This window comes from Mustela putorius, unplaced genomic scaffold (genome assembly GCF_011764305.1).
Source record: "Mustela putorius furo isolate JIRA1106 unplaced genomic scaffold, ASM1176430v1.1 tig00000577_pilon_pilon_pilon, whole genome shotgun sequence".
Lineage (NCBI taxonomy): Eukaryota > Metazoa > Chordata > Mammalia > Carnivora > Mustelidae > Mustela > Mustela putorius.
The window spans coordinates 6,404,863-6,427,489 of NW_025421421.1; the positions used below are offsets into that span (position 1 = coordinate 6,404,863).

Here is a 22,627-nt window from a genome sequence, read left to right on the forward strand (position 1 = left end):
CACGATGGAGCCAAAGCAAAGAGTAGGACGCCCGCAGATCTAGGGGGCGGGGACCGGACAGAGGAGCTGAAATGAGGGGGTGAGAAACAAGACTTGCCCATCGTGACGGAGCTGGGGACTGGGCCGGTCTGGGACCTGCTGGGAAACCAGCAGCTGCCCTCGAGGAGAAGAGGAAGGGAAAGGCCAGGCTCCACCTGCGTGACTTCACGTCTAGGGACTTCTGACCGGGAGTTCACATGGAGGTGAGCCTTACAGCAGGTGCTGTGGACGTCAGCTATGACACCAGTAAGAAAGGAGACACGGAATAACTTGCTTGCTGCAAATTCTGCCTCTTTCCAGAAAGACCCTATGCTTGCCTAAACCATCACATACTCTCTCCTGAACACCCCAGGAGCTGCCTGTGCAGGCAGCAAGGAGCAGGGTGTGAGGGCCTCCGAGGGCCAGCTACCAGGGCAGCCCAGAGGCTCACTGAAGAGCTGGGGAGACAGGTAAGCCCCTGTTGGCCCTGAACTAGCCGGGCCCCTTACACATAGGATGCATTCACATTTAGTGATGAATGCAGGAACTCCCACATCAAAACGCTATTTCTTTTGCAATCTTCATTGTATTGCAATTATTTGGAAGTACCAGAAAATTCTCCCAGTCCATACTTTCAAAACCACTAGCTGTTGCAATGAATCACTACATGGCTTGTAATCATGGCCTTCTCTTAGCTAGCATCTTGACCCCCACCGCCCGTCGGCAGACTGGGGGGACAGCGGTCATGACCGTAAGCCCCTGAAGAGGAGAGGGGAGGGCACGGGAGTCAGACACACTCTCCCCTCCTGGAAGACCCAGCAAATCTCAGGGAGAGCTGGTACCCAGTGGAGAACCACTAGGTAATCATGACCCGAAAGATATTCAAGAGCTATTGGGGTCACCCTTCCACTGGTTTCACTTACAATTTCTCTATCGTGCCCGTACACGGGTAATCAAAGCAACCGTGACAAGGCTGGGACCCCAAGTCGTCCCAGGCGAGGTGCTAAGGACTGGCAGGTTCCACCCAAGGGCTTTCAGTCTCGTTCTCACCCCAGATTCCACCGAGACAAACAGCAAAACAAGGAAAACCGCTCTTCTCAGCTCCAGCTCAGAAAGCTCACCAGACACCAGTGAGTCCCTCTGGCCCCCACAACACCCACCCCAGTGGGGCTCCCGGACAAGGACACCTTCCCGGGACACATGCATCAGGCTCTCAAATTACCGCCCGTGCTTCTTCTGTGCCCTCTACCCCACACCAAAGCTCCCCCTCCCGGTCCGCTCGTCTGCCCAACGGACAATCCGAGGCGTCAAAGACACGAAGCTGCCCCCACCCCAGCGGTCTGGGATATGGTTCAAGACCACACACTAAGATGTAAAAGAATCTCCCAAGCTCTCACGTGCCCAAAACGTATCACAGTAATTGACTTAAAGATGAGGACGGTGCTGAGAATTTATCAAACACGGTCATCAATTAGTGGGCTAGATACCGAGCCTTGTATCAAGCTCAAAATTAAGCCACTTAAGCCCCAACTGTTTTCATCTTTTAATAAGCTTTTGAGCACCAATATTCCTCCCATCCAAGTACTAACCAGGCCCGACCCTGCTTAGCTTCCGAGCTCAGACGAGATCGGGCGCGTTCAGGGTGGTATGGCCGTAGATGAGCACCAATATTCCTAACTGCTCTTTCACATCAGAAACTGGAACTGGGTTATCCCTCAGCCACGGAATGTTGCCAGGGATCAGTAGGAACTGTTTACAGAACGAACCAGAGGAAATGTCACGCCCCTGTGTTTCCAAACCCATGAAGAAGAACTGTGAATCAACGCTAGTCTGAATCTCGTTTCAATTCCGCATTTCCTCCTACCCAAGGAAAGGAAGCATATTGTTGAGTTCAAAAGACCCAAACAAGATATCAAAAAGCTGCCTGTGAGCACCAAACAAAAGATGTCTTATGTAATTTATCTACAAATGCTAAAAATGCAATTTGCTGCAATTATGCCTCTGCCTACATACCATTGTGCCCTGTCGTAGCTATTTCTAAAGGATGCAGTCGAAGCAAAATGCCCATCTTTCCTGGCAAGGAGAAGGGAAACCAACATTGTGGTGATTACCTACCTACTATGTGCATCAAAATCTGATATAATAAGAATTCAAGAATCCTAAATATGCCTTAATATCCATTCTCCCTTTCTTTCTTAGTAACAGAACCCCCACTTTTGTAACTGGCATCCAGCATGAGAACATTGTTCCCAGCATCCTCTGCAGCTAGGTGCGGTCACGGGGCACTTGCCTAGCCCGGAAGTTCCGAAAGTAGATCTGGGGACCCCTGGGAGATGCCACACCCCTTTTAGGCAATCCATGGAACCAAAATTTTTTTTAAAGAATGAATCTTCTTTTTTTGAAGATTTCATTTATTTATTTGACAGAGAGAGAGGGAACACAATCGGGGGAGGGGGAGAGGGAGAAACAGGCTCCCCACTGAGCAGAGAGCCTGATGTGGGACTCTGTCCCAGGTCCCTGGCACCATGACCTGAGCCAAAGACAGACGCTTAATGACTGAGCCACCCAGGCGCCCCAAGCCATAACTATTTTAATAATAACACTAAGATCTGACCTGCCTCTCACTCTCATGAGCATACAGGAAAGTGTTTAGAGGCTATGTGACATCTGAGGCCACAAGAGACTGAAGGCAGGAGCTGATGTGAGCGTCCATCTCCTATTAAGGCTGAATTAAAGAAATTTACAAAATGTAAAGCAGTGCTAGTCTTATCACTACTAGTTAGGAAATTTTATTTTCCCCAAAAAAGTAATTTAGGCTAACCTATAATGGTTTGTTATTTTTAAATGAATTATTTTTTAATTTAAATTTAACTGAACTTTATGGTGGCTTAAAATAATGCAGATTATTTTGTAGCTCTGGAGATCAGAAATCTAAAAACGAGTCCTATGGGGCCAGAATGAAGGTGTTGGTAGGGCTGAGCTCCTCCCAGAGCTCCGGGGGGGAAACATACCACTGGCCACTCCCAGAGGCTGCGTGGGCTCCTTGGCCGCACACGTGCCACTGTTCTAGCAATGGCAAGACCTCAACCTCTGTTTCCGCCCCCCTGCTGCCCTCCTGCCTCCCCTTACAGGGATCCTGGTGGTGATGTGGTTACACAGATCATTCCGGATTCTCTCCCCATCTCAAGATCCTTAGCTGAATTCAGCACCTCTGCGGTCTCTTGCCATGTAAGGTAATACACGCACAGGCTTTACGCTTCAGGATGGGGAACGCCCTCGGGGGAGATTTTCCCACCAACCATAAATGCGAGATAGAACCCACCTAAGCAAAGCTCCTTGGGGTCCTCAATGGTTTTTAAGAGTATAAAGGACTTCTTAAGAGCAAAACACAGGAGAACTACTGCTCTAGCACCTGAACTGATTCAGGTAGCTATTAGGTGGGAAAATTAAATCCAGAAGAAACTAAGCAATTAACCAAAGTCCTACAGACTTCGAACAGAACTTCAGCTTGAACCCAGGCTCTCTGGCAACCGATGAACCTAGTATGATTCCCTCCACACCACGCTGCCAACCCCGGACACCCAGACTGGGAAAAAGGCAAATCAAAATCGTCTGTGGCCTTTCTGAAGGCATCCAATAAAGGATGTGACAAGTGTTCAGATGTAAATTTGCTGAAGAGGAGGGAGGTCAAGTTAGAGAAGAAGGTGCTAAAAATAAGCTCGCTTTTCGAAACCTTATTTAGAAATAGACAAGTTCATTACCTCATGTGGGAATGGAGGAAAATGTTACCAATGGCCGAGTGTCCCCGTGCTGAGTCAGAGAGAGGAGACGCCAACCGCTGGTGGTCTAGACAAGCCGGATTAGGACCAAGGTCATGAGACACGGGGCGCAGGGCACATACCGCAAAGCACTGCTCCAGGCCACGCGACAGAGCTGGTGAGCAGACTCATCTTGGCAGTGACTGTCAAGGCCCACCCTTCACACCCTTCCTGAGAAGGACATGTGAGAGAGCACGTTCCTGGGCTGTCTCTCTGCATCCTCTGATCAGACCAAAGTCCAGACTTCGCCACAAGAAACCACATTCAGGCAAACTGTTAGAATCATGCTAAGGATCCAAATCTCGGCCTTCCCAAGGACACATGTTCAGTGTAAAAGAGGAGAATGGGGAAGTCCAAAGGGCCAGTGGCCGATCCACCCAATCACTCCCCAGGGCCCAGGAAGACGGGGGACAGGGGCTGCTTCCTCGGGAAGCTTCCCCAGCTCTTCTGCATCTCCTGCCCGGCTCTCTGGTAGAAGCTTCTGGAGTGCTAGCTAACCACAACCTTTCCTAGTGCCTGAACTGACAAGCCAACAATGATCTAAAACGTGAGGACAGAGACTAAGTCACTGCATCCAAGGGAGGAAAAGCCACTAATCATCTGACGCCTTTGGTGTCCAAGGGAAAGTACTGAGCTGGTAGGCACAGGCCGTCCTTCAGAGAATGTCTGGCCACAGAGATCAGTGCCTCCCAGGAACGATTCCGGGGTCTGCCTTTTTATGACTACACTGCTATTACAAAAGTCCTCCCTGTAATTTCCAACCCCAAGCTGTAACCTACATGCACCTGTCAGAGTGTGGTTGCCCAAGGTGATTATTCTGCTGCTAAATGAATTTAAAAACTATGAAATCAGCAGCCTCGGTTGGCATCCATTTTGAAACAAAACGTTTTCCTGCACCGATGTCCAAGGCAACTTGAAATGTTACCAATCAAAGACTTCATGCTCTTTTCTGTGCCTATTAAAGGGATATGCAAAAGTAAAGACGGGTGGGGGGGGTGGAGACAATGCTTCTAATCCACAGCAGTAAACACCTGTTTTCTACACGTGGCATGAGGAAGAAAGGCATCCACAGAGAGATCTACCACTGAATCTTCTATACCTGGGATTCTGGATAAAAAGAAAAATGACGGGGCGCCTGGGTGGCTCAGTGGGTTAGGCCTCTGCCTTCAGCTCAGGTCATGATCTCAGGGTCCTGGGATCGAGCCCCGCATTGGGCTCTCTGCTCAGCAGGGAGCCTGCTTCCCCCCTCTCTGCCTGCCTCTCTGCCTACTTGTGATCTCTGTCAAATAAATAAATAAAATCTTTAAAAAAAAAAAAATGACCCACTAACAGGAAACAGACTGGGCAGCGGGAGAAAAGAGTACTGAATAAAAACTCTGTGCTTTTGAGTTTTTCCAAAAGTTGAGATTTGAATTTCCAAGGAAGTGAATATCAGTAGATGAACTAGTATTAGTAGATTAGTAGATTAACTAGGACTAAAAAAACAAAAACAAAAACAAACAAAAAAAAACAAAAACCACCAACCAGGCAAAAGTTTAAGGCTATGAATGTGTGATGTGAGTATCGAGACAGTTTAGGAAGCTCTCAAGGAGATGGCTCCTGCAGTATTTCCTGGCCGTAGGTAATGTACCAGATAAAGAGTTGAAGAAAATTGATAAAGGGCACATACAGAAAACTTACTGTGAAGTCAGTTCAGTGCTTGGGTACCAAAAATTTAGAAATTATGGTGGACTGGGTATTTGCAGGGCCCATCTGCTATGCTAGAATTAGATTCTGGATAAATTAATTTTAGGAGGGCACCTGGGTGGCTCAGTTGGTTAAGCACCTGCCTTTGGCTCGTGATCTCAGGGTTCTAGGATCGAGTCCCACATTGGGCTCCCTGCTCAGCAGGGAGCCTGCTTCTCTGTCTGCCCCTCCCCTAAAGCTTGGGTGCACGCACCCTCTCTCACTCTGTCAAATAAATAAATAAGTAAAATCTTTTTAAAAATTAATCTGAGGAATACTTTTCATACATTGGCTAACTCCAGACAAAGAAACAAACACAAGGAAAACACGGCAGGGATGGCACACTGAAATCTGAGCGAAGAAGAGAGCGGGAGTTTTCATGGAGGTGGGGTGAATACAGCAATGGGATGGGGTATCTGGAACCCCCCATTTTCAGCAGGGAGGGAGAACTCAACCAAAAACCAGGATTCCCAAAGGAAACGAATGTGGTGCTGGTTCTGTAGCATCTTCCTGGCTCTGAGGACAAACCCACATATATTTCAATAAGACCTCAGAATTCTGACATAAAATTTTCAAACAAATATGAGCACATTATCAATACTCACCATGGACACAAGGAAACAAGCCACAAACACAGATATACACCACCAAAGATTTCAGATATCGGCATTATCCAATACAGAATATGAAACAACTCTGTTTGGTGTTGCATACAGACATGAAAGATGGACAGGGAAAAAATGAGCAAGCAAAAAAGAGACCATTAAATATATTCAGGCAGGGGCACCTGGGTGGCTAAGTCGTTGGGCATCTGCCTTTGGCTCAGGTCATGATCCTAGGGGCCTGGAATCGAGCCCTGCATCGGGCTCCCTGCTCGGTGGGGAGCCTGGTTCTCCCTCTCCCACTCCCTCTGCTTGTGTTCCCTCTCTCGCTGTGTCTTTCTCTGTCAAATAAATAAAATCTTTATATATATATATTTATTCAGGCAGACCTGAGGCAGAAATCAAGCTTTTCAAAATGAAGAATTAGGGGCACCTCGGTGGTTCAGTCAGCTAAGTGCCTGACTCCGGCTCAGGTCATGATCCCAAGATCCTGGGATGGAGCCCCATATCAGGCTCTCTGCTCAGTGGGGAGTCTGCTTCTCCCTCTGCCTCTATTTGTGCTCCCTCTCTCTCAAATAAATAAATTAAATATTTGTTAAAATACTAAGAAACATTTTCATTGAAATTAAAAACTCAAAGGATGGGTTAAAAAAAAATTCAACACTACTGAAAAGAAAATTATTGAACTGGAAGCTAAATCTTAAGAAATTACCTAGAATCAAACAGAAAAAAAGGACAGGGAAGAAAATACCAATTACAAATTAAAAGACATGGAGAAGTAAAAAAGAAGCTCTAACATCTGCTTATCAAAACCAGAAGGAACAAATCGAGTGAGCGGGAGAGTGACAGCGTTCAGAGCACCAACGGCTGGGAAATTTTGAGAGCCAATGAATGGCATGAATCTACAGATACATGACACATAACAAATACAAACACATAACAATACAGGATAAAACGCAAAAAGCCGCACACAGATCTCAAAATAAACCAAGTCATTTACCAAAGAATGACCAAAAAAAGACCTAACAGTGGATTTCCCAAGAACAAGAACGAAAGCCACAGGACAATGAGTGGTATGTCCACAATGCCAGCAGGCAGCGATAGTCTGCTAAGAACCGGAACAGCAACACGAACACACATTCTCATAAACCAACATCAAGAGAAACTACTGCCCAGTGATTCTGAGGGAAGACAATTCCAAAGGAGGTAGATGAAAGGTACAGAACAGAAGAAAGGAAAAGACACAAGATATGGTGAACGTATGAAGTTAAACATACCATCTCTAAAGGGTGACCATAGTCTGACGTGTCCGGCAAAACACGGAACTGAAATAGAGAAAGGAAGGCATGAGAACAAAGACATTCTTCACTAGGTGTCCTACAAGTTTCGTACTGTTCTCAGAGGGGATGGTAAGACTTTAGCTATGGACTGAGTTCAAAACTGTGAAGCAGGTACAGTGTACTTTCAGGGCAATCACAGAAGAAGAGAAACAGAATGCATTCCAAACCCATGGAGAAAAAAATACTGAATGAGAACACAAATCAAAAACTTCAGTCAATTAAAAAAAAAAAGATTAGCAAAGAAAATGAACCAAACACATATAGTTAAGAGAATATTAGACTATATTTCAAAAACCAAACCCCCCAACAAAAAAAAAAAGAAATAAAGAAAAGCACATTAGCCATACAATAAAAGACTGAAAGTTCTGCCTACATTAGAATCACATCTCTGTTCTCCAAAGGACACTAAAAAGTGCTCAATCCCACTATTAATCAAGAAAATGCAAATTAAAACCACAGTGGTACACTATCTTATAGCCATTAGCCTGGCAACAAAATACCCAATTTTGGAAGGAAGTGGAGCAACAGATAAAAGGTGATGCATTTTTTTTTTAAGATTTTATTCATTTCTTTTTGTGAGAAGAGTGGGTGAGCACGAGCCGGAGGAGGAAGGCGGAAGGAGAGGGAGAAGCAGACCGCCTGATGGGCAGAACCCTGGGAGCCTGATAAAGGGCTCGATCCCAGGACCCTGAAATCATGACTCGAGCCCAAGGCAGACACTAGACTGAGCCACCCAGGTGCCCATGACAGATTTTTACAAGAAGGATTTTATTAAACTAGAAAAAATAATTTACTACCATCACATGCAACAGGTGAATCTGAACGACACAACTGAGCGCCCTGGGGAAGGCCACGTGCAGTCGAGCACTCTTATCCGGCCGGAGAAGAAGCAACAGAAGCAATATCCCATCTGCATGTGTACACAGAGAAGGGAACCGTGTGCCAGGATGGAAAGCAGCCACCATCACGAAGAACACAGTCCCACGCAGGGGATTTTCACTCTTGGTCAAGACTGTTTCTCAACACGAGCAACGGTGAGCTGACCTGGTTCTGGAGTAAACCCTTCGTGACACTGCACGCGGGCGTGCCCAGCGATACAGCCCCAGGCGGTCCCAGTGTGGAGACACAATCTTCCCGGAGAGCGAGCCTCCATCACAACCGATTCCACAGTCAAGGAAAAGTCCTGGCCCCAAATGGCTCCCTAAGTCCCTGGGCCCTGGAACCTTCCCTCATAATTTCTTCTACAGACAATTAAATTACTATGTGGAGTTTTCACTAAAGGTGAAAATGGTGTAGACTCAAGCAGAGATTTTCCTGAATCCGGGTGGCTCTTTTTCCTGACAAACGTGCTTGTTAATTACGTGGCTTGAGAGCTCACGACGTCCTCCCCGTCCTCTCCAGCGACTCTGGCGGAAGCTACCCCCTGGGCCCTTCATTTCCCACACATCTACACTCTGGCTGGTGTTGCCTTCCCAGTCCAGTCCTGTCTCCTTCCCTCCCCAAACCAGACTTGGCCTTCCCTGGCTGATGTGGAGCTAGGGGGCCCCCTCCATGCATCAGGGCCTCACGTACACTCTCAGAACAAAGCAGGAGCGACTCTGAGGAACTTCAGACCCATGACAGGTCTGCAAACTGATAAAAGGCAGAGTGTGACTTACGTGTTGTCTTGCGTACGCCCTCTGCTACGCTCCTACTTCACTGCCCTCGAAATTCAGAAGATCTACCGTTCTTCGGTACTAGGGCTTTGCCTGGAATAGTAAGGGCAGGAAATGAGAAAGGAGGCAACCGGAAGGAACCCCAGGGTCCACTGGGGAAAGAAACTCTCTTGCGCCATCATTCTTGACATTTAAAAGGGAAAAGGGCCACCGGAAGTAAGGAAAATCTCCACCATTCTCCGGACTAAGCCATTTTTCATCTTTAACCAAAACTATTAATAGTAATTTAATGTTTTTAAAAGAAAAACTTTGAAATTTCTTCGTTATTTACAAAGACCTTTCACATGCTTTTTTTTTTTTTAATTTGAGCTATAAGATTTTTGAAATTTTTGAGTAGGCAAGTACTATTTTAAAGGCAGCAGCTGACGTTCCCAAAGGTTAGGGAACTTTCCCACGACCGCTCCTCCAGCGACTATCAGAGAGGAAAAGAACCACGTCTGTGACTCTAGTTCCAACTTTTTTCCACAACACCAAATCCTAACAGGATGGTTTCAGGCTGAGAAGCTGTACTATCATTGGATGTACTTCCTCACCCAACACATGGAGAAACGGCTTTGCCTGTGGAGTGACAGAGCGACGGTCATTGGGTTAAATGTTCATTAACCACAGACAACTCAGAAGGTAGAACACCCACACCAGGATGGTTAAGAAATTCACAGATCTCGTCCACATACCCTCCTTTTCTCTTTAAGTCACAGTTATTTTTTTTTTAACATTTCATCAATTATATTCTCACCAGAAAATGTCAACTTATTCTAGTTACGGCAATTGTTGCAGACTCTTTAAGAGGTTATGGAAAGTCTTCTTCCTATAAAATGCAGATGATATTCCTGTGACTCCACAGCAAAATTACTTTATTAATCTAACCAGTCCTAAGTGACTCTGTTTCAGACTCAGTGCTAGATGACAGAGATGCCAAGTTATGAGAGGCCCACCCTTCAATGGATAGGGTGAGGGGGTAGTTCTGGCAAAGGTGAGGCTCCTCTTTCTTGTAGCCTGGAAACATAGTTCCTGAGACATGACCAAAGCACCAAGCGCCTTTTACTTCTTCAGGCTCTGCTCTTACTGTACACACCACGCTGGCCCCCCAGGGTCTGGACCCCAGCCGGGAAGGTGCTCACACAGAGACTGGGGCCCATGGGGGTCCTCCCTCCTCTGAGGGACTGCGGAGCTAGCTGCCGCGGTCCAGTTCCCCCATAGGAGGGCAAGCCCAGCACCCGTGGCACGTCTTTCCCTCTTCGAGCTCTCAGCACTCAGTGATGCTTCCGGGACACAGGCTGAAGGATCAAGACAGGAGCATACAGTAAAGGCTCTTCATTTAAGTGTTTCTAACAGCATTTCTTGGAAGTATATGTGTGTGCTTTCCCTGCAACAACTCCCTCCGTGGCGGGAGACAGGATCCCTAAGCAGTCCAGCAAATTCTGAACAAAGTGCCGGGGAAATGGCTCTATCCCTTCCAGGAGGCTGACAGTCCCTTCGGATGCCAATTGGCTGTCACTCCAACATGAACTACACGGACATCGGGGGCCTAACAAGCCACGACAGACTGCCAGAGAAAGAAAACTTAGTTGTTAACTCTTCCTTGTTCTTCTCTAGGTGCATGTACTTAGCACCGAGGAAAAGAGTCCTTTCAACAGATACCATTCCTTCCTACTTCTAACCACTGATGAGAAAATGAGGAGAAAAGCAGTCAAAAAAGGAGCTCCTGGGTGGCTCAGTCAGTAAGGCATCTGCCTTCGGCTCAGGTCATGATCCCAGAGTCCTGGTATCAGGCTCCCTGGTAGGCAGGGAGTCTGCTTCTCCCTCTCCCTCTGTCCCTCCCCTGCTTGTGCTCTCTCTCGCTATGTCCCTCTCAAATAAATAAATAAAACCTTTTAAAAAAAAATGGTCAAAAGACCAAAAAAAAAAAAAAAGAAAGAAAGAAAGAAAAAGAAAAAGAAAAAGAAAGAACCCTGCAACCCCAGACACAAAGCTAATCAAAAGGAAACAATCAAAATTGTCAGACAAGAGTGGTATTTTCATGCCATAGTGGAGATGAGAGGAAACTGGAGAACGGGCCTTCTCCGGCACAGGCCAGGAGGTGCGTGCCCATGGCGTACACACGTGTACACTGCACTCGCCACACTGTGCCCGGCGGGAATGTGGCCCGCCCTCTTTCTACTTCTTAAGCAGACTTTCTCCTTACCAGAAATCCACACCACAGCCTGCCTAATCCAGTTTCTCAAAAGAAGCATGCCCACCAAAGCACGGTGGGTCCACCGGGTGCCCTCAGGCTCCACCTCGGGCAGTGGAGAACGTGCAGGTGAGCCTCGCTCCGCCTGTCAACACAGTGTGCACCTGTCCTCTTGCCCCGCTCTGTCCAGACAGACCTGTCCCATCAGTACTCTCAGGTCATAATTCTACCTCCTTGGGTAAGCAGGTGCCTGGCTCCTGATCAACCCAACCATCTGTCCCCCAACGTCCCAGGAGCCTCCACGATCTGCCTGCCACCTAGCTTTGCACCCCAGGTCCCAACCCTGTCCACCCATCACAGTGAACGCCCCAAAGCTATCACCCTTCACGAGACACCCTGCCTTCCTTTCTTCTCTTGACTAACTCATGGAGGCTTGATGACCTTGGGGAATTTTTCATGATCCCCATTCAAAGCTGGGTAAGTACCTCAAACTTCCTATTCTCATGGCACCTTTGCTTTTATTTTTTTTATTTTTTTAAAGATTTTATTTATTTATTTGAGAGAGACAGAGAGACAGCACAAGCTGGGGGAGCAGCAGAGGAAGAGGGAGAAGCAGACTCCCCCCTGAGCAGAGAGCTCGATGTGGGGCTCAATTCTAGGACAGTGGGACTGTGACCTGAGCCAAAGGCAAACACTTAACCACCTGAGCCACCCAGGCGCCCCCTGTGCTCACTTTTTTTTCCCCTCATCTTTATTTTTTTATTTTTTATTTTTTAATAAACATATAATGTATTTTTATCCCCAGGGGTACAGGTCTGTGAATCGCCAGGTTTACACACTTCACAGCACTCACCATAGCACATACCCTCCCCAATGCCCATAACCCCACCCCCCTTCTCCCAAACCCCCTCCCCCCAGCAACCCTCAGTTTGTATTGTGAGATTAAGAGTCACTTATGGTTTGTTTCCCTCCCAATCCCATCTTGTTTCATTTATTCTTCTTCTACCCACTTAACCCTCCACGTTGCATCTCCACTTCCTCATATCAGGGAGAACATATGATAGTTGTCTTTCTCCGCTTGACTTATTTCGCTAATCATGATACCCTCTAGTTCCATCCACGCTGTCACAAATGGCAAGATTTCATTTCTTTTGATGGCTGCATAGTATTCCATTGTGTATATATACCACATCTTCTTTATCCATTCATCTGTTGATGGACATCTAGGTTCTTTCCATAGTTTGGCTATCGTGGACATTGCTGCTATAAACATTCGGGTGCACGTGCCCCTTCGGATGACTACGTTTGTATCTTTAGGGTAAATACCCAGTAGTGCAATTGCTGGGTCATAGGATAGCTCTATTTTCAACTTTTTGAGGAACCTCCATGCTGTTTTCCAGAGTGGTTGCACCAGCTTGCATTCCCACCAACAGCATCTGTCATTTCCTGACTTGTTGATTTCAGCCATTCTGACTGGTGTGAGGTGATATCTCATTGTGGTTTTGATTTGTATTTCCCTGATGCCAAGTAATGTGGAGCAATTTTTCATGTGTCTGTTGGCCCCTGTGCTCACTTTTAAATCAAAAGCCAACATTTACTAAGCACTGATGGTGTATGCTAAGCTATAGGTATTTACCATGAGTCACCTCACCGAGGGCCCACACTAGGTCTGCAAGGGGGAGGTGGGGGAGGGTGCTCCTCCTTGGGACCAAAAATGGTGTGCTGGTTCAAAGATTAAGAGGACCTCTCAAAGGGAAGAATCTGGAATTCTGTATAACTGAATCAAGCCCCTTCTCAAGAAGTTCTTACACTGTATAACCAACAGGCTCCTCCCCGCGGGGAACACATCAGCTCCAACACAGATTAGAGCCAGAATCCCTCCACGGTACTCCATCAGGCACCCCCTGCAACATTGAGCCAATGTCTCACTGGCCGCAGACCGTGGACCTGAGCTGAGGGAGGTGCAGGGACAGGAATGCCGAGGACAGCTGCCAGGCCAAGGCCCCGTGCACAGTCTCGTGAAGGGTGTGTCAGGAAGGACAGGATCTCAGGGTCTCAGGACAGCTCATCACTCATACAGGTCCCCTTCTTCCCGCTGCAGACCCTGACCGGGTCATCAGAAATACCGGCCAGGCTCAAAGCCATCTCCGGGCTCCACCCTCCTGGGGAAAATGTTTTTAAAAAAAGGAAAAGGCCCAAAAGGAGATGTGCAGAGCTCTCTGAAACCTAACTCAAAGTGTGAAACTCACAGGGCACGTTTAACCGAGGGAAAACAAAGGAAGAGGCGCCACCATGGGACACCATGTCAAGCACCCCCACTCCAGGAGCATCCAGCAGCACTTCTCCATTCCCACCGAAGACAGAGCAGAGCACAGTGTTTCGACCTATGAGACTTTGGCTTCAATGTAAACATTTTCCCCAAAGCAAGAAATTTTAACTAAAGAGTATGGCCGTCTGTGTCCCCATGACATGACTGCTCTTCGATTTCCAACACGCAGGGCTCCTGTTCCAGTGCTCAAGCATCCCGGGGGCTGGGGTCCAGGATTCCGCCTCACGGAAGCTGCAATGTATGTACAGACAACAGAGTGTTCACAGAGGGCTCCACCGTCAGCCACAAGTCACCCGGGGACCTATGGGCAGGCCCAGCTGGGCCGCAGGCTCGGCTACAGGATTCACACCCTGCCTCCCGTGGCTCAAAGTCCCATGTCCTCCTTACAGGCATTAGATTAAAATGCACGAAAACTTACTATTTGTAAAATGGGACAATACTGGCCTTGTGAGTCTCCCGGAAGGATTCAGTAAATTAATCCTCCAATTTCTAGCCTCTTGCTTATCAAAAAGCAAGCACTCTGATTCTATTCAAGCTGAGATCGCCTATTTCAATGAGTCCAATTTAACTTCAAGATGAAAAAGAGCGGGTCCCATGTGCACCCATTCCGCCCATCCAGATCCATCCACTCCCTCAACAGACTTCCGCAGAGTGTCTGTCACACATGGAGCTCTGGGGCAGGCCCCGCGTGGGAGGTGAAGACAGGAGCAACAGAGCCCACGGCAGTGTGCAAAGAACACCACCAGGGCATCATCTGCCACAAATGTGACGTGCCGGGCCCCATTCTAAGCACCATGTGTGTGCGTGTGTGTGCATGTGTGCTCTCAAGCCACACAATGACCCTTTAAGGTAAGCAGTATTTATTATTCTCAGATGAGAAACTGAAGCACAGAAAGGACAAGGCACTTGTTCTAGGTCACACAGCTTCTAACAGGCAGAGTTGGGATATGTCCCACCACTGCGTGACTGCAGAGTCCTGTACTCTTAACCACCCGACACACTGCCTCCCCCGACACCAGACCACAAAGAGCTAGAGGAGGGACAGGCTAGGAAACAGGTCCAGCAGGAACAGACAGCACAATGTCACAGATGGCCCATACTGTCTTTACCTGTAACAGAGAGCATGCGCCCTTTAACTAGAGAACAACACGTTCAGGCATACGGTCCCAGCCCAGACTGAACATCATGCACAGCACCTCGGTGCACACGCACTGAAGGGAAAGGGGTGGGCTAGGCACCTGGGTGTCCATCACTAATCCTCACGTCAACAACCTGTCTGACCTCTCTGTGGCACTGTCCTCCCTGTAGGGATTTAATGAGATGCCCCACGTACAGAGCTTACTTCCAGTACCTGCCACTGAAGACGATCCAAGTCAATCCATCAATCAGTCAAACTGCAAACTGCATCGAGACTCAGTCCTGAGCCAGATAAGAAAACCCCAGCTGGCAGACAGCACCAGTCTGCAGGCTAGGAAGCGCGTGGCCCATAGGATCCGAAATACACTGAGGACTCAGGAAAGTATCAACAGGTGTAAATGGTTATAAGGAACTAAAAACCCATGCTACGAAACGCCAAGGAAGGAAAGTCCCCCACAGCTGTGCTGTGCTGCTGGCCTCCTCCACTCTGGGTCCTGTGATGAGGGCTGCACGGAGGCTCTTCAAGCTTTAAACCCCTCAGATGACCTTGACGGTACAGACAGGGATGCTCAGCCGCAGAGTGGGGAAGTGAGGGGCTCCACGTCACACCACAGACAAAAAACAGAGTCTGTTGCTCCAAACTGAAAGACTCAGCTGCAAAGCGAGCAGGGACATCATCTCAGGGTCAGACACGGCCTTGACACCAACACTCAGTGCGATCTGTGTCTCATCCCCATGGTGTGTCCTGTGCCTCAGAGGAGCCCAAGTCGCTGACAGGTCATGACACAGCACCCACGTATTCTAGTACAGACCTGACTCACCGTCCAGTGAGCACACGTAAGAGCGGGGTCATTCACAACTGGCTGTGGTGACCCCGACATGACCAGACATCTGCACCATAGGTCCCGGGGTTGGGACAACGGTGACATCAGTAGTGCACACAGAGCTTGTGTCTGGCATGAGACTGGGTACAGGAGGAGAAGGTACATCAGCATACCCTCGTCTGGTCTCGTTTAAAGCACAGCATCCTTGTCACAGACAGCACAACCCATGACCAGCAAGCTTTCAAAATAATGGTTTTCTCTGCGTCCTGTCCTCAAGGAAAACAGAGGGCAACCACAAAGTTCACTGTAAAAACTGGGGCACCTGGGTGGCTCAGTGGGTTAAGCCTCTGCCTTCAGCTCAGGTCATGATCCCAAGGTCCTGCGATCGAGCCCCGCATTGGGCTCCCTGCTTAGTGGGGAGCCTGCTTTCCCCCTCTCTGCCTGCCTCTCTGCCTAGTTGTGATCTCTCTCTGTCAGATAAATAAATAAAATATATTTTTTTAAAAACTAAAAACTGTCAAGACATAAATCTGCGTCTAATACTTCTGAAGCAGGAACCTTGTCCCTGGGGGAGAGTCCACACTGGTCGCCACTGCGTCCTCAGCACAACAGGCCTTCAAAACCTGTAAGTGGATGCCTACACCCGGCGCCACGCACACCTGCACAGGCGACACGGCAGGCCAGGCTGCCTGACGAAGCGCCACCTACCCCACTCCAGCCGGCCTCAGCACCAAACTGCTCTTAGAAACTGGACAGTTCAAGAAACACAGGGCTACAGGAGATTGGATTTTCTGAATTTGGCATATATTTTAGGCACAAAAATGCCCCCAACCCTCTTTGACTCTTCAAAATATTTGCCCATATACTGAAATAGTTATTGGCCTAAAATGTGTCTTCTGATCTGCTATTTCAGAAACACGAATCACGAATTTCAAGAACACACTGTGAGCCTTGTGCCGGGTGCCTCCGACAAAAGAAGACCAAGGCCAGAGCGCCAGCAGCTCTCCTGGAGACACAAGCCGTAAACAAATAAACAAGCGTCCTGCACAATGAGGGCTTTCAGCAGGGCAGAACCCAGGGCAGGAGGGCACAGAGCAAGGGAGTGATCAGGGCAGCCGCACACTTTAACCCCACGATATAAGAAAGGACGTTCCTCTTCTCCGTGCGCTTTGCAATTTCTTCATCCAGTCCTCATCATTTTCTTCCAAGTGAACAGCAGCCCAGGCCATCTACACGCTAAATACTTCAAATCGTCATCAGATCTGCAGTGCTCATCCTAGTCCCCCGTGAAGAACCACACAGTGCCTGAGCCGTCCCAGGGTTTACTGGCCACAGTGTTTCCATCGAGACCCCTGGCCTCTGCATAGCCAAACTAAAACTGCATCTCATTTTCTGTCCAAAAGTCTTTTTTTTTTTTTTTAAGACTTTTTAAAAATTTATTTGAGAGAGCATGAGCAGGGTAAGGGGTAGAGGGAGAAGCAGGCTCACCGCTGAGCAGGAAGCCCGATGTGGAACTCGATCCCAGGACCCTGAGATCATGACCTGAGCCGACGCCAGATGCTTAGCCAACAGAGCCACCCAGGCGCCCTCTATACAAAAGTCTTACAGATAGAAGCCAAATAAATGAATGACACTATCAAGAAAAATTCACTTTATTAGATTATTTCAATGTTATCCATATCCAAGAAAGCACCCTGTGCACTTGAAAGGAACAGGCATAAATATAAAGTCACAAAATGAACAAAAGAAGTTGATTTTCCAACCACGAGATAACAGTTTGTTGTGCTTGAATATTAAAACAATTTTTTAAATTTCTGATAGCCAGAGCTCAAAGGGAAATGGAGTAGACCATCTAATTCGGATCAAAGAAAGAATATAAAAGGGCTTTTTCCCCCTAAGTATTGAAAAAACAAATCACCCCCTTTTTAAAAAAAATTTTTATTTATTTATCTGAGAGAGGGAGAGAGAGAGGGAGAGCGGGCATGTGTACAAGCCTGGGGAGGGGAGGGGCAAGAGGAGAAGCAGGCTTCCTTCCTGTTGAGCAAGGAGCCAGAGGCAGGACTTGATTCCAGGCCCCTGAGATCATCATCTGAGCCGAAGGCAGATACCTCACAGACTGAGCCACCCAGGTGCCCCCAAATCATCTTTCTTTTTTTTTTTGACAAGTAGAAGCACTGTTACAGGGTTTCTTACATCCTTACTAAGTAAGAGCTAGGAACACAGTAAAGTGTACCTCAAAGAAGGTACTCACGCAGACACTGAACACAGAAGAGATAACTTCTCCTTCTATCAGGTTTAAAAACAGTAAAGAAGAGGACTTACTGATCTGCTCTTGGTATCACAGAGAGGTTAGTCCCCAAAACAAGGCCTTCTGGGAAAAACCACTTGAATGTGATCTCTTATACAAAATCCCAGAACTAACTCAAATAAAAGGTTTTCAGAAACTTCAACAACTGTTTCACAGCTCAGAAAGCTGGAGCAGGCCCTGTCTCTAGGTCAGCCCCGCCACGCGAAGACCCCCGTCATCAGGCATCTAACCAGAAGGGGAACACTCACCCCTAAAGTGTGCGCCTGACTTTATTTTCTACCTTAAAAGGAATATACACAGGTACCTTAAATCTCTTTTTTCGGTTTTTACTTTTCTTAATAGTAACAAGCTATTCTATTCGTTTGGGGAAAGTGCCACACTTTGTACATCCTTTTACCATTATAAACTCCCTTATCCTTGTAATTCTAAGTGACTCCTAAGAAACCTAGAAACTCCACAAAAAAACCTAGAAGCCCACTGACTGAAATGCCATGTTAGTCATCCCTAGGCATTCAGAACGGGGTGCGCAATAAAAATGGTACAAGGGTGTGACAGACAGGCAACCCCATTCCTCCGTCCATGGGTCTACTTGCATGCTGAACCAGGGAGAAGAGTCGGCCATGACACCACATATGGAAAAGTCTTCCCAAATCCCCAGAGTAGCAACCAAACTAGGGTCTGCAGGCTGCACAGCTCTCACCTGCCCATTCCACCAACCGCCCCACAGAGGGGGCATGTGGAGTCCGCTCCTCCCACCCAGCAACCTCCCTTCTTTCCCTTGTCTGCTGCTGCCAGGACTTTCCCTACGGCAGAAGACCAGAATCTGCTCCCCCAAATATGCCTCTTTGGCCCAAGGGCCATTGTGAGCCAATTATTTGGAAAAACAGTAGACACAAAAGCAGCTCAGAAAACTAAGAAGTTACCCTTTCATGAGGGTACACGTACAAAGGAAATCTCCATTCACAAGGGTGTCTCCCTCTATGCACCAGGAAGAGAAGGATAAAAAAGACGACTCACAGAAGACCCTTACCCACTGAGAGGGTGGCTGGCTTGCTTGCTTCCTTGGCTTGCTGTACTTTTCCTGATCACCTTTCCATCACCCGCCCTCCACGCCTGGCTTTCTTTGTTTTAGCTGAAGCCCAAATTTAGCCCAAATTTAGTCACTTCTATGAGCTACTATTCCCATGTACATATGAGATATACACATTAATACACTGCTTTTCTCCGTTGATCCGTCGTTTGGTACTGGGCCCTAGCTGAGAACCTAGAATGGGAACCTAGAAGGCAGAAGGACAAGATTTTTTTCCTACCCCACACTCATCACCCAAAGCTTGCAAGAAACTTCTGGGGTGCCCTGCCGGTAACAATCTCACTGTCTCCACTGACCGAGCACTTGGGATGTGCCAGACCTCAGCCTAGTCCTAGCAACAGCAAGATAAAGTGGGCACTATTCCCCCGATTTTACAGACAGGACAATGAAGGTCAGAGCGGAAGGGTGAGAAATCAGCTTGTAGGTGGCACAGCCAGGATTGCGACCCAGATTCTGCGGCCAGATTCAGGCTTGAGACTGAATTACTCACATTCATGTGTGTAGTTAAACTTTGTGTCCAGGTATATTTAAAAGCCATAAAAATGCTAGAGCTTTGCTTTCCACATTACCTCCAACAATCCTCCCCAAAATTACCGGGAAGATGGTTTTTACGTATTCCACCTCAGACGGGTCCATCCATCCATCCTAGGGCTACCTGGTTCAGGTTTGGATGTCCTGCACTTGCTACAACCGTGGGATAGAAGTGTAACTGATCTCTTTCAGCGTGAGAGCCACTGAGTACGTCAGCTCTCGTGGGAATCCCCTAAGGACCATCACTAGTCCTGGTACTGAGTTAGCTGCCAGGACTGGTCTGCTCATCACTGTCTCAGGGGAGCTCCAAGCGTGCTGGGGAATCCCAAAATGCCCACTGACAAAGGAGATCGATGCCATATACACCCAAAGAATGAGATATTGAGGGGCGCCTGGGTGGCTCAGTCATTAAGCATCTGCCTTCGGCTCAGGTCATGATCCCAGAGTCCTGGGATCGAGCCCAGGGTCCTGGGATCGAGCCCTGCCATTGGGGTCCCTGCTCCAAGGGAGGCCTGTTTCTCCTTCTCTGACCCCCTCTGCTTGTGTTCCCTCTCTTGCTGAGTCTGTCAAATAAAATCTTTTTTAAAAAGCAAATGAGATATTGATCTTGACAAAAAGACGTATGAAGCCTGAGTACAGTGAACACAGGGTCTCGTTAAGGAAACTAACATCTCCATGTCATGTTCTAAGCACAGAAACATTAGGCAACTATTAAAACCTCCCTGGAATCTTTGACAAAGTAAGACAGTGAAAAATAAATGGAGAGAATTTCCTCCAAGAAATTCTTTCATTTTACTTTGGGTTTATATTCTTTTTTGAAATTTGACAGAAACAGCATAGGTCAGGATTACAGGGTTGTTGTTGTTTTTTTCTTTAACTCAAAATTTTGTAATGACGAATTTCTTTTTTTTCCCCTTTATATACTAGTGCTCCTTCGCTGTGGTCTTCGGCGTAGTGAGTCCGCAGAACTCACGAAGTCAGTAAGCGTGCAAGGACAGCACGAGGCTCTGGGAAAGGGCAGTGCACCAACGTGTCTGAAAAATCCATCGGCTTCAAATCGGAATGCAAAATTGAGTAACAGGAAGGTTCCCCGTTTAGCTCTCAGCTCATCTGAGTCATCAGTTGTCAACATACAATATTTAACCTCTTTAGAGGCTTTTAAAAGGTCATTATTTCTAAAGGCGTTTACACACAGTATACGTTCACATGATTTCTTAATTATTTTTCTTGTAGGAAGTAATAATAGCGATTCATTATTATAAAAGAGAACATATATAAACCTGTTAAGAAAAACATTTAGTCTTGAATAAAAAACATAAAAGATACATATGACATTGTACATATATCTGCACATTTATATGACTCAAAAAGGGAAAGGGGGAAAATAGAAATGCTTTAATAAATACATAGCTAAATGAACCATGGTACATTTAATATGAAATCCTGTATTCCTGTTAAAAAAGAGTTATCTGTATTTTACAGAGACTTCCATGATGAATTAAAAACTCTGAAAACCATAAATTGCGCTCCCCTACACATTCAAACCCTCCCATACTACGTACCCATTTGTCTGTCTGCACACATGCACACACAGTGAAAGTCCCCAAAGCCACCCAACGGGAAGTGGTTACCCCTGGGGCTGGAAGGGGGATGGGGGAGAAGGCGGTCAAGGGGACTTTGTCAGCACTGTTCAAATCTTTCAGGAGGTGTACTCATGGGTCAACTTGCAGAACTAAAAATAAGTTAAACCACTTGGCATCCTAACAACTTGCCAAATGGACCTGGGCTCAGCGTCACCTGGTATTAAAAGCATGTAAAGTGAAGCAATGCCAAATTTTCCTATTAAATCAACGTTAGCAAAAAAAAAAGTGTTCAACACTAATGAGGATGAGGTAAAACATCTGACCATCCTGTACCAAGATCATAAAATGCTTCTGCCCTTTGACCCAGGTCCACTTGAAACCTCAAGGAGATAATCAGAAATCAGGATAAAATTTTATGTTATCAACGTTTATCATCACTCTTCACTACTAGAAAATGCAAAAGTACCTAATGGATCAACAACTGAGAAGGGTTTAAGAAACTAGGAAACAGCCACATAGTAGAACAGTATGCAGCCATTACAAACTATATTCAGGCAGACATCATTAGGCTACTGAAGAAAGCAGGATACCAAAATGTTCTTGCAAGCATAATGTGACATACAGACATGCATACATAGAAAAGGAATCAGCAAGCTCACGGAAACATGCGGATACTGCTCAGTGAGGCACTTAAGAGAAACAATATTGTCTTAAAAAGTACCTCGTCATGGGGCGCCTGGTGGGCTCAGTGGGTTAAGCATCTGCCTTCGGCTCAGGTCATGATGTCAGGGTCCTGGGATCAAGCCCCACGTCAGGCTCCCTGCTCAGTGGGGAGTCTGCTTCTCCCTCTCCTTCCCTCCCACAACACACTGCTCCTGCTCTCTTGCTCTCTCCCAAATAAACAAAATCTTTAAAAAAAAAAAAAAAGTCTTTTATATTTGTGTGCTGGCCATTGCTAAGAAACAGGCCCACGCTGGTTCAGAAGAGGGCCTGTCTGGAGCAGTGAATGGAGGGAGCGGTACAGTCCCGTCTGTTGGTACAAAGAGCACTTGGTGGCCTCGGAGATATTCGGGGGATATCCTGAAAGATACTCCTGCTCCTGTCCATCCGTGCACCAGTGTATGTGCAAGCGGGACAGGACAGCCAGCCCCTGGGATGCGCGTCGTGACAGCAGCGCCCCCAGCGGACCCTGGACCCCACGGAGGGGGTGCTTGACAGGTCTCTCCTCTCTTGTGGCCCCCAGGTTGGCATCGTCACGAGATGCTCCTCGCATCGGTGCACAATTACAGGAGCATCTCTCACCTGGATTCTCCACTCTGTGACCACACCTGGATCAGGGCAGGATTGCCTGAAGAACAACGGGGCATCTGGACATCGAGTTCCTCCTCCCTGAAGCTGCCTCGAGGGTGCCGTGCCACTGTGTCTTACAGGGCT

At 47.3% G+C, this 22,627-nt stretch overlaps 1 protein-coding gene across 11 annotated transcripts in view; it reads right to left on the bottom strand.

Moving 5' to 3' along the window:
- Positions 1 to 22,627, bottom strand: part of SGMS1 (sphingomyelin synthase 1) — a 266,380-nt gene that overhangs the window by 173,051 nt on the left and 70,702 nt on the right. For 5 of the 11 annotated variants that reach the window (XM_004764115.3, XM_004764114.2, XM_004764109.2 and 2 more), the window contains exons 3-4: positions 9,162 to 9,251; positions 7,441 to 7,488 (exon numbers count right to left, since the gene is read on the bottom strand). The exons of 3 other annotated variants lie outside the window; for them this stretch is intronic. The gene's annotated coding sequence lies outside the window, so the exon portion shown is untranslated. The remainder of the gene's footprint in view (positions 1 to 7,440; positions 7,489 to 9,161; positions 9,252 to 22,627) is intronic. 3 more of the 11 variants (XM_004764116.2, XM_004764111.2, XM_004764112.2) reach the window with 2 other exon arrangements.